At 41.5% G+C, this 7,666-nt stretch overlaps 1 protein-coding gene across 5 annotated transcripts in view; it reads left to right on the top strand.

The window, feature by feature from the left end:
• Positions 1 to 7,666, top strand: part of RALY (RALY heterogeneous nuclear ribonucleoprotein) — a 117,345-nt gene that overhangs the window by 49,492 nt on the left and 60,187 nt on the right. The window lies entirely within an intron of this gene.

Genomic DNA, 7,666 nt, shown 5'->3' with positions numbered 1-7,666 from the left:
GGGATCCCGGAGGCGCGCGAAACAGGCTCTGCCTCGCTCCCCCACGGGCCTGAGCGTCTCCTCGGCCCCCCACCTCGGCCGATCCTGGGCTCCGTGCACACTTCGGGCTTGGGGAGGAACCACAGGCCCTCGAGTTGGGCCGTGTTCCGCACTTCACGCCGGCCCTTTAGCGACAAATCCTCAGTTTGCCTCTCCGGGAAACGGGGAAAAAATCACCTTCAGGGTGTTGGTGGATTCAGGGAGGGAACTAATTAGGTAACAGAAGTGTTTAATACCAACAGGTAACAATTTAATGAGACTTGACTCGGGACCTTCAAGAGCCTTTATTTCGTTAATACTTACAACGGCCTTCTTGGCTTATCCCTGTTTCTAAGAGCAGATAGCAGGGTGCAGAGTGGTCAGCCAATTTGTTGCGAATCACAGTAACCACAGAGTGTAAGACTGCTGTGCTAGTAGTACCTGTTATTTATTACTTGTGATCTTGTGGAAGCTTAGTGCAGCGGGGATACCTACTTTCCCCTTGGGTCACAACGTTTGTTAGATACGTAACTTAGTTCTCCCTGACTCCTGGACCAGTGCCCCACTGCTGTGTGGTTGAAATCCCGTTTGGGGGCTATGGAAGTCAGAGGGAAAGAAGTTAAAAATGAATTTCTTTTTGCTAGTATTGTCGTTAGGAGTTGATGGTTGCTGGGGACCGCCCTAGCTCCACTGAAGTCCCCTGGGGTGCTGGCTCCAGGAAGACTTAAGTCTCAAGGCCATCCTTTATTTTGTTAATGTTGTATTCCTCGCCCCCCTCCCCCAACTTTGCTTGTGGTGTTTCGATTTGTAGGTTCTAGCTGGGGAGATGAGAGGCCAGGAAGTGGCTCGAGTCAACCCCTCAACTACTTGCGTTCAAATAAGGTCTTACTTTTCCTATTTTCAGATAAGGCCCAGAGGGGTAAAAGCAAACTAAAATTAACTTTGGCAAATGCTCTAGTTTTCCAACGTGTTGGATCCCTGGTGTAGGGAGTGTCTAAAAATTAGGGAGGGGAGTTCCTAGGTCAGGTCTTTTAAAGTCGCCTGATGTTTGCATTAGTCCTTATAAGTCTCCCCAAGATTCTGAATTTGGGAGCTGTGGTATGTAGGAGTTAGGAGGAGGATTCCTTACCATTTAGTTCAACTTTCTTACCTGCATTTCTTGCCTTTTCTATAAATTGTACCTTGGAAAGGGGGAGCAGGTTTTCTAACTTAGCTGCTTTAGTGACAGAATCAGAACTAGAATTCCCACTCTTCTTTCTCCCAGTCCAGTGATATTTTTATTACTACCATATCTCATAACCTTGTGAAAGGGCAAAAACTACTTATTTAGATCTTAAGACCAGGAATAGAATAAATTGAAATCACCAGGAAGCTCTGTAGTCTCAGCCACTTTCCATGGCTCACCTTCTGTGTATAGTTGTACCAGTTCTCTAAGTTACCATTTTTATTGTGTAGTACTTTACCGTTTATAGTACTCTTACATACCATCATGTGATTTTTTTTAAGATTTATTTTTATTTGTGTATAGAAGAAGTGGGGTGCAGGCCAGAGGTACGGGGGTAAGAGGATTCACCGGAGACAGGTTGGGGAACAGAGCAAGCAGATACACCCACTCAGAATGATTTAGTGGATTCCTTTAAGAAATGCTCTCTGTGACCTCTTTTCATAAAGGCACTCAAGAGGATTTGGCTTTTGAGTTAGAAGATGATTATGGATCCTCACTGCTTGCAGGTGGTTAAGATGGAGTTAAATGCTGTTTTTAGCCTTTCTGTATTCCCTTTGATTTGACTGTTTACATGTCTTGTGAGTATTGGGAGTGTTTCTGTGGTACTTGTGAATGGTAGTTGAGATTTTGATCTGATACCAACAGGGATTTAGGGTAGGAAATGTTCCAGAAGTTGGTAATAGGGCAACAAACAGGTGCTTTCCTTGAAGATCTGATGGTCTGACATTGCCTGTGTATTAAAGTCCAAGCATACTAATGTAATGATAATGACATTGGCTTATGTTAAACTGATTAGATAGAAACTTGTAGTTGAGGGACTTCAAAGTTATGCAGACCATTTACCTGGCCAGCATTTGAATTGTTTAGCTGTTGATGTTCTGTCATTGGACACCTCATTATTGGAAAGTATTTTACTCACTGAACAATTATTAAGCATCTGCCAGACATAGTATGGAGTTTGGGATTTGAGTTCTGATTATCAGGCAAGGAGTCAGGTAGTGTGAAAAGTGGTGTGACAGGAACAAGTACAAGGAATGGTATCTGATTCCACTCTGGAGGGTCAGGGAAGGCTTCCGTGGAGAGGTTGGCTTTGCCTGGACTTCAAGAAAAAAAAAATACACATTGACCTATAAAAGATGAAATTTGGGGGGAACAGACATAAGTTTGTTGGGAAACAGAGAAATACAGTTCTAGGCAGAAGGACTAGTAAGTCTAGGATGGTGGTAGTAATAGGTGAACATTTAATATATCCACCAAGTGCTGTTTTTAGCATTTCATGTGTTAACACATTTTTCTCCATCACCACTCTGGGAGGTATGAACTATTATTATTCATATTCTGTAGGCAAGGAATAGGCCCAGAGGGATTAAGTAAGTTTTTAAAAATTCCTGGGTGGAGTATAAAGCGTGAGGTGGGTGGATATGGTAAAGACAAGAATGACAAGATAGGCAGAATAGAGGGTAAGTCATGAAAGGGCCCCGTTGTCCAGGTTCAGGAATTTGGACTTCATTTCAAGGTGATGTGACTGATCCTGATCCAGTGTGCATTTTAGGGGATCGTTGACTAACTGTTGAAGAGTGTGAATGAGGGCTAGAGGCTCATCAGCAAAAAGACCCGTTAGGAGGCTCTTAGGAATAAAGCTATCAAGAGATAGATAAATGGAATTCAAGGAGTTGGTGTGGAGGGTAAAGGAGAAAGTCAAGGATGACATTCTGAATGTCACCTGGTGTGCTGGGCATAGATGGGATTTCCTGAGGTAGGGACACAGGAACAGCACCTAAGGAGGACATCAGGATTTCTATGTATATTCTCCTCCTTTGCTGCTTTTCACTTTTTTTTTTGTAAAAATTTATTTATCTATGCATGCAAGAACTGGGGTTCAGGCCAGAGGTGTGGGGGGGGGGTGAGAGGATTGACCAGAGAGTGGGGAACAGAACACAGATCTGCTGAAACACACTGCTGAGGGGAACGGTGGGTGAGACAGGAGAGGTCTGTCACACCCTGTGGGTCAGCTCCCTGGCCAGCAGATCAGATCCAAGGTGGTGCAGCTGTGGATTGCTTTATAATGGTGCGCTTAAACCCATTGCGCCGCCAGGGAGACCCTCTTTTCACCTTTTTCTAGCTATTGATACTAGCTCTGTGGGAATGGTGTTGGGTTGCCATGAAGGAGTAAGGGCCAACAAATGCATCTGATAACTGCCCCTGGTTAAACTGGTTAGTTTTGGAAAGGAGGAAGTAATAGGTTTTAGGCCCTACGCAGCCCTGGAAATGCTAAATGTAAGCCAAGGGAAGCTTAGCATTTTATCTAGACAACTTTATTTGGCACTGTTCTCTTATTTTGTGCCGGACACTGGAAAAAAAGACAAGTAAAACATAATTTTGGCTTGCATCCAGAAGGCAGTAGGTTTCAGTAGCTTAGATACAGTGGAGGAGGGAGATGGAGTAGGGTGGGATGGGGCCAGGAGGCAGGAAACCCTGCTCTGTGCTCTCACTTATCTGAGGAAGGTGTCCAGGCTTCTACAGAGGTCCAGGTTTATTCATATGAATAAACAAAAGAAAGAATGACTGTGACTCCCCAGGGTCCCTTCCAGTAGTAACATTTTATCAGTGTAGACAAAGAAACAGTTTATCTATTAGAAAGGTTATTTTTCCCTTTCTCTTTCCTTCTCTCTGCCCACCCCCCCTTTTAAGATTTATTTATTTATGCACAGAAGAACTGGGGTGTAGGCCAGAGGTGCAGGAAAGATGCTAGGAGGGGACCAATAGGATTCACCAGAGACAGAATTGAGAGCAGGTGGATTTACTGAAATAAACTGCTAAGGGGAGCAGTGGGCAAGACAGGAGAGGTCTTTTTGTGCCATATGTGAGTTTGCTCCTTGGTCAGGATTGAACTCAGGGCATCCAGGTTATAATGCTGAGACTTAACCCCCCTACACTACCAGGGATGCCCTCTCCTCCCTTTTCTTAGGTAATGGCAAGGGGTTAAAGAGTGGAAATAGCAGGGGGGGGGTTCACATGAATGTTTTTTAAAAAATTTTTATTATAATCATTTTTACATCTTTTTGTACATTTTTTTCATCTCAATTATAATCCCTGTGGGCTTCCCATCACCAAGTCACCCATGTGCCATCACCATAGTCCAGTGCACTTCCCTCCCCACCCCCCATTTTTTATTACATTCCCCACCCCACCCCCACAAAATGTCTCTGTTATATGGCTGTTCATTATTCTAATTCTTTTTTCGCCTGGTCCATTGTACTCCTGCTATGAGTGAAACCATCCGGTATTTTTCTTTTCTGGCTTTTCTCATTAAGCATGCTCTTTTCCAGCTCCATCCAAGTTGCTGCAAAAGACATGTGTTTCTTTTTTTTTTGGTTACTGAGTAATATTCCCTTGTATATATGTATACCACATCTTTTTAATACAGTCATCTACTTTTGGGTATTTGGGCTGCATCCCTGTTTTTCCAATTGTAAATAAAGCAGCAATAAACAGGGGTGCAGGTATCTTTTTCAATCAGTGTTTTTGTGTCTTTTGTGTAGATACCTAGGAGTGGGATTGCTGGGTTGTAGGGAAGCTCTATGTTAAGCAGTTTGCAGAACCTCCAAACAGTTTTCCATAGTGGTTGTACTAGTTTGCATTCCTGCCAGCAGTGCAGGAGAGTTCCTTTTTCTCCACGTCCTAGCCAACACTTGTTGTCCTAGCCAACACTTGTTGTTGCTAGTTGTTTGAAGATGTGCCATTCTCACTGGGGTGAGGTGGTATCTCATTGTGGTTTTAATTTGCATCTCCCTTATTACGAGTGATGTTGAACATTTTTTTTTTTATAAGCTTGTTGGCCATCTGCATTTCCTCTTTGGAGAAGTGTCTTTTTAGCTCTTCTGCCCATTTTTTTTGATGGGGTTTCACATGAATGTTTTTAAAAGCCTAGTTTTATTGAACTTTAGATTTGTGAGTAAAATGGAGTGACGAAGATGAAAGCTGTAATGTTAGCCTGCTGTTCTACAACTGCCCTGGTAGTGTTAAGGGAAGTTTCAGACCCAACCTAGCTGGGGTACATCTCATAGTAGACTTTCAGGACTGGAGGGAAAGGTTCAGTGGGGGAAATTGGAACCTAGTCATGAGCCTGAAGATCACTTGGTCTAGTTCCTGCTACCTCAACACAATGTGTGGACTTTGCCATGCTCTTTTACTTCTGAGGGCCCATTTCCTCATAAAATAATCTCTGAGATCCCCTGAAATTCTTACCCAAAGTGTAGGGCCAGGGAAAAGATTATGTACATTCTTGTTACTTACCCTCCCTGCTTAAGTGAATAACTAGTATGAGGGTTTGTTCAGTTTCACTTATTTTTTCAAACTGTTTCCACAGTCCTTTTCCTTAGAGCTTGTCTACTACTTTCTTAATGGCCTTCATGTGAATAAATGTAGCTGTACTTCTCGAGGAAAGGAGGAAGGGTGGGATATTATCCAAAGATTCTAGTGTTCATCTCTAAAGAGACAGTCAAGCTGTGTCCACTGCCCCCTACTCTTATGTTGGGTAAGGATGGGGAGTTTGTTGTTGAGCACTTAAGTTTCTAGAAGCTCGGCCACATGTATTTGGAGTGCTCCACAACCAAAGTACAATTTGGCTATCTTCCCAACATGCTTGGCATGGTTTCACTGAGGGAAATAACATTCAGTGGACTTTTGATGCTTGCCAATTTACGTTAATTGCAGTTACTTACTACTGTTTTGGATCTCAGTTTTCTTGTCTGTAAAAAAAAAAAAAAAAGGAAGTTGGACTAATCATTTTGAATGATGTTTTAACCTCTTAATAGTCTGCCTATCTGTTTTTATGGCAGTAGATTAAGAATTAGTCTCTGGAAGGAAAATGTGTTTTGCTAGAATAGTTTCAGAAGGTTAAATCCTGGGTTCACAGATACCTTTCAGTATAGAAGTAGTATATAAACAGATGGCTATGGATATTGCTTTTTAGAATGGACAGATTGCTGAAAAAATTGCTTGTGAGATGAATTTATCAGATTGCTGAGTTCCATTATAGACTTGGAGCTGTTGACTCATGGGACATACTTGGAGTCCAAGACTATAAAAATTTTATTTAAGTATGTAGCAAACTGTTTAAAATCATTATAAAGGGAAAATAAAAAGCTATTGAGTTCCTAAACGGTAGAACCAGAAAAACACTAGACCAGGAATTTGCATTTCCTTAGAGCTTGAGCTTTGTAAGATGGATACCTCTACTGAGGTTACCTGATCCTTGAAATGCCATCTGTAAGAGACTGAATAGTTGTTTATTTGTCAAGGTAAGAATCATTGCTGTATTCCAAGTAAGTATTCTCTTTCAGAAGCTTTTCATTACTGGTTAGGTTTTCTTCATTCCAGAAGCATTTATCTGTCTGTCTGTCCTATGTAAGTTTGCAGGTATATAGCTTTATACTCTGACATTTGTATATACTACATCAAGATAACTGCCACAAGTCTAGTTTCCATTTATCTTCATAATGGTTTTATTAAGCTTAAAGATACTGTTTGCATGGTGACTGTTAATCTGTTTGTCTAGTTTCCTTTGTAATTCTTTGAAATGAAATGAAAGCAAGCTCAGCACTAGATTTAAAAGAATCATTTCCATAACTCATTATTTTTCTAGGTCTGAGTTTCTTTTCTGTAAGGTGTGATCATGCTACATGGAGAAGTCAAATGTCCCCAGCTTGCATAAGCCACTTTAAGGCATTGTGACTTTATTTTTGTAAAGCTATAAAAGCACGGAGGATGGTGCTGTCAATATAATAATGATAGGTGTGCCCGAGTCAAGTGAACACAGGAGTAATTTTCCTTCAGACCTAAAGATGCATCCTAAATTGATTTTCATACCAACTGAAATTCACCCTTACTAAAATTAAGGCCTTAAGGGACTTACTCTACCAAGTAGTAGAGTACCAGTTATTGAAGAAAATTGGAGTACCCATTATGTATTCTTGTGGAGGACAGAAAAACACAAGCAAGATATAATTCCTTGTCTCAAATTACTTTCAGTCTTGAAAGGAAGACAGATAAATACAGCAGATCTTAGCTTCTTCCTATTCCTGCTGCGTTGCCCCAGATATTTGGTTTGAAGCTTTCCCTTGGAAATGGCAGAATTGATGGATATATAAGTAAGCAAGGAAATCTGTTCAACTATCTGACTTTAGTGTTTAGATTTATTTTTGGCCTTCTTCCTACTCTCCTTTTTTGCTGCATATTGTCCAGACATTTATCCTGCACTGCTGAGGTATCCACCACCCACTGCGTAATGTGAAGAGTGTTAATGTAGGGGACTGTGTCCTTCAGGTTTGGGTGTCTAGATATCTGCCTGGTACCTTCCCTGTGTTTTTTTTTTTTTTTTTTTTTATTAGGTCATACGAGAAGTCCAGCAGTGACTGGAGT

This window comes from Condylura cristata, unplaced genomic scaffold (genome assembly GCF_000260355.1).
Source record: "Condylura cristata isolate star-nosed mole 26May11 unplaced genomic scaffold, ConCri1.0 scaffold00022, whole genome shotgun sequence".
Classification (NCBI taxonomy): Eukaryota; Metazoa; Chordata; class Mammalia; order Eulipotyphla; family Talpidae; genus Condylura; species Condylura cristata.
This window is presented reverse-complemented; position numbering and strand designations above follow the sequence as displayed.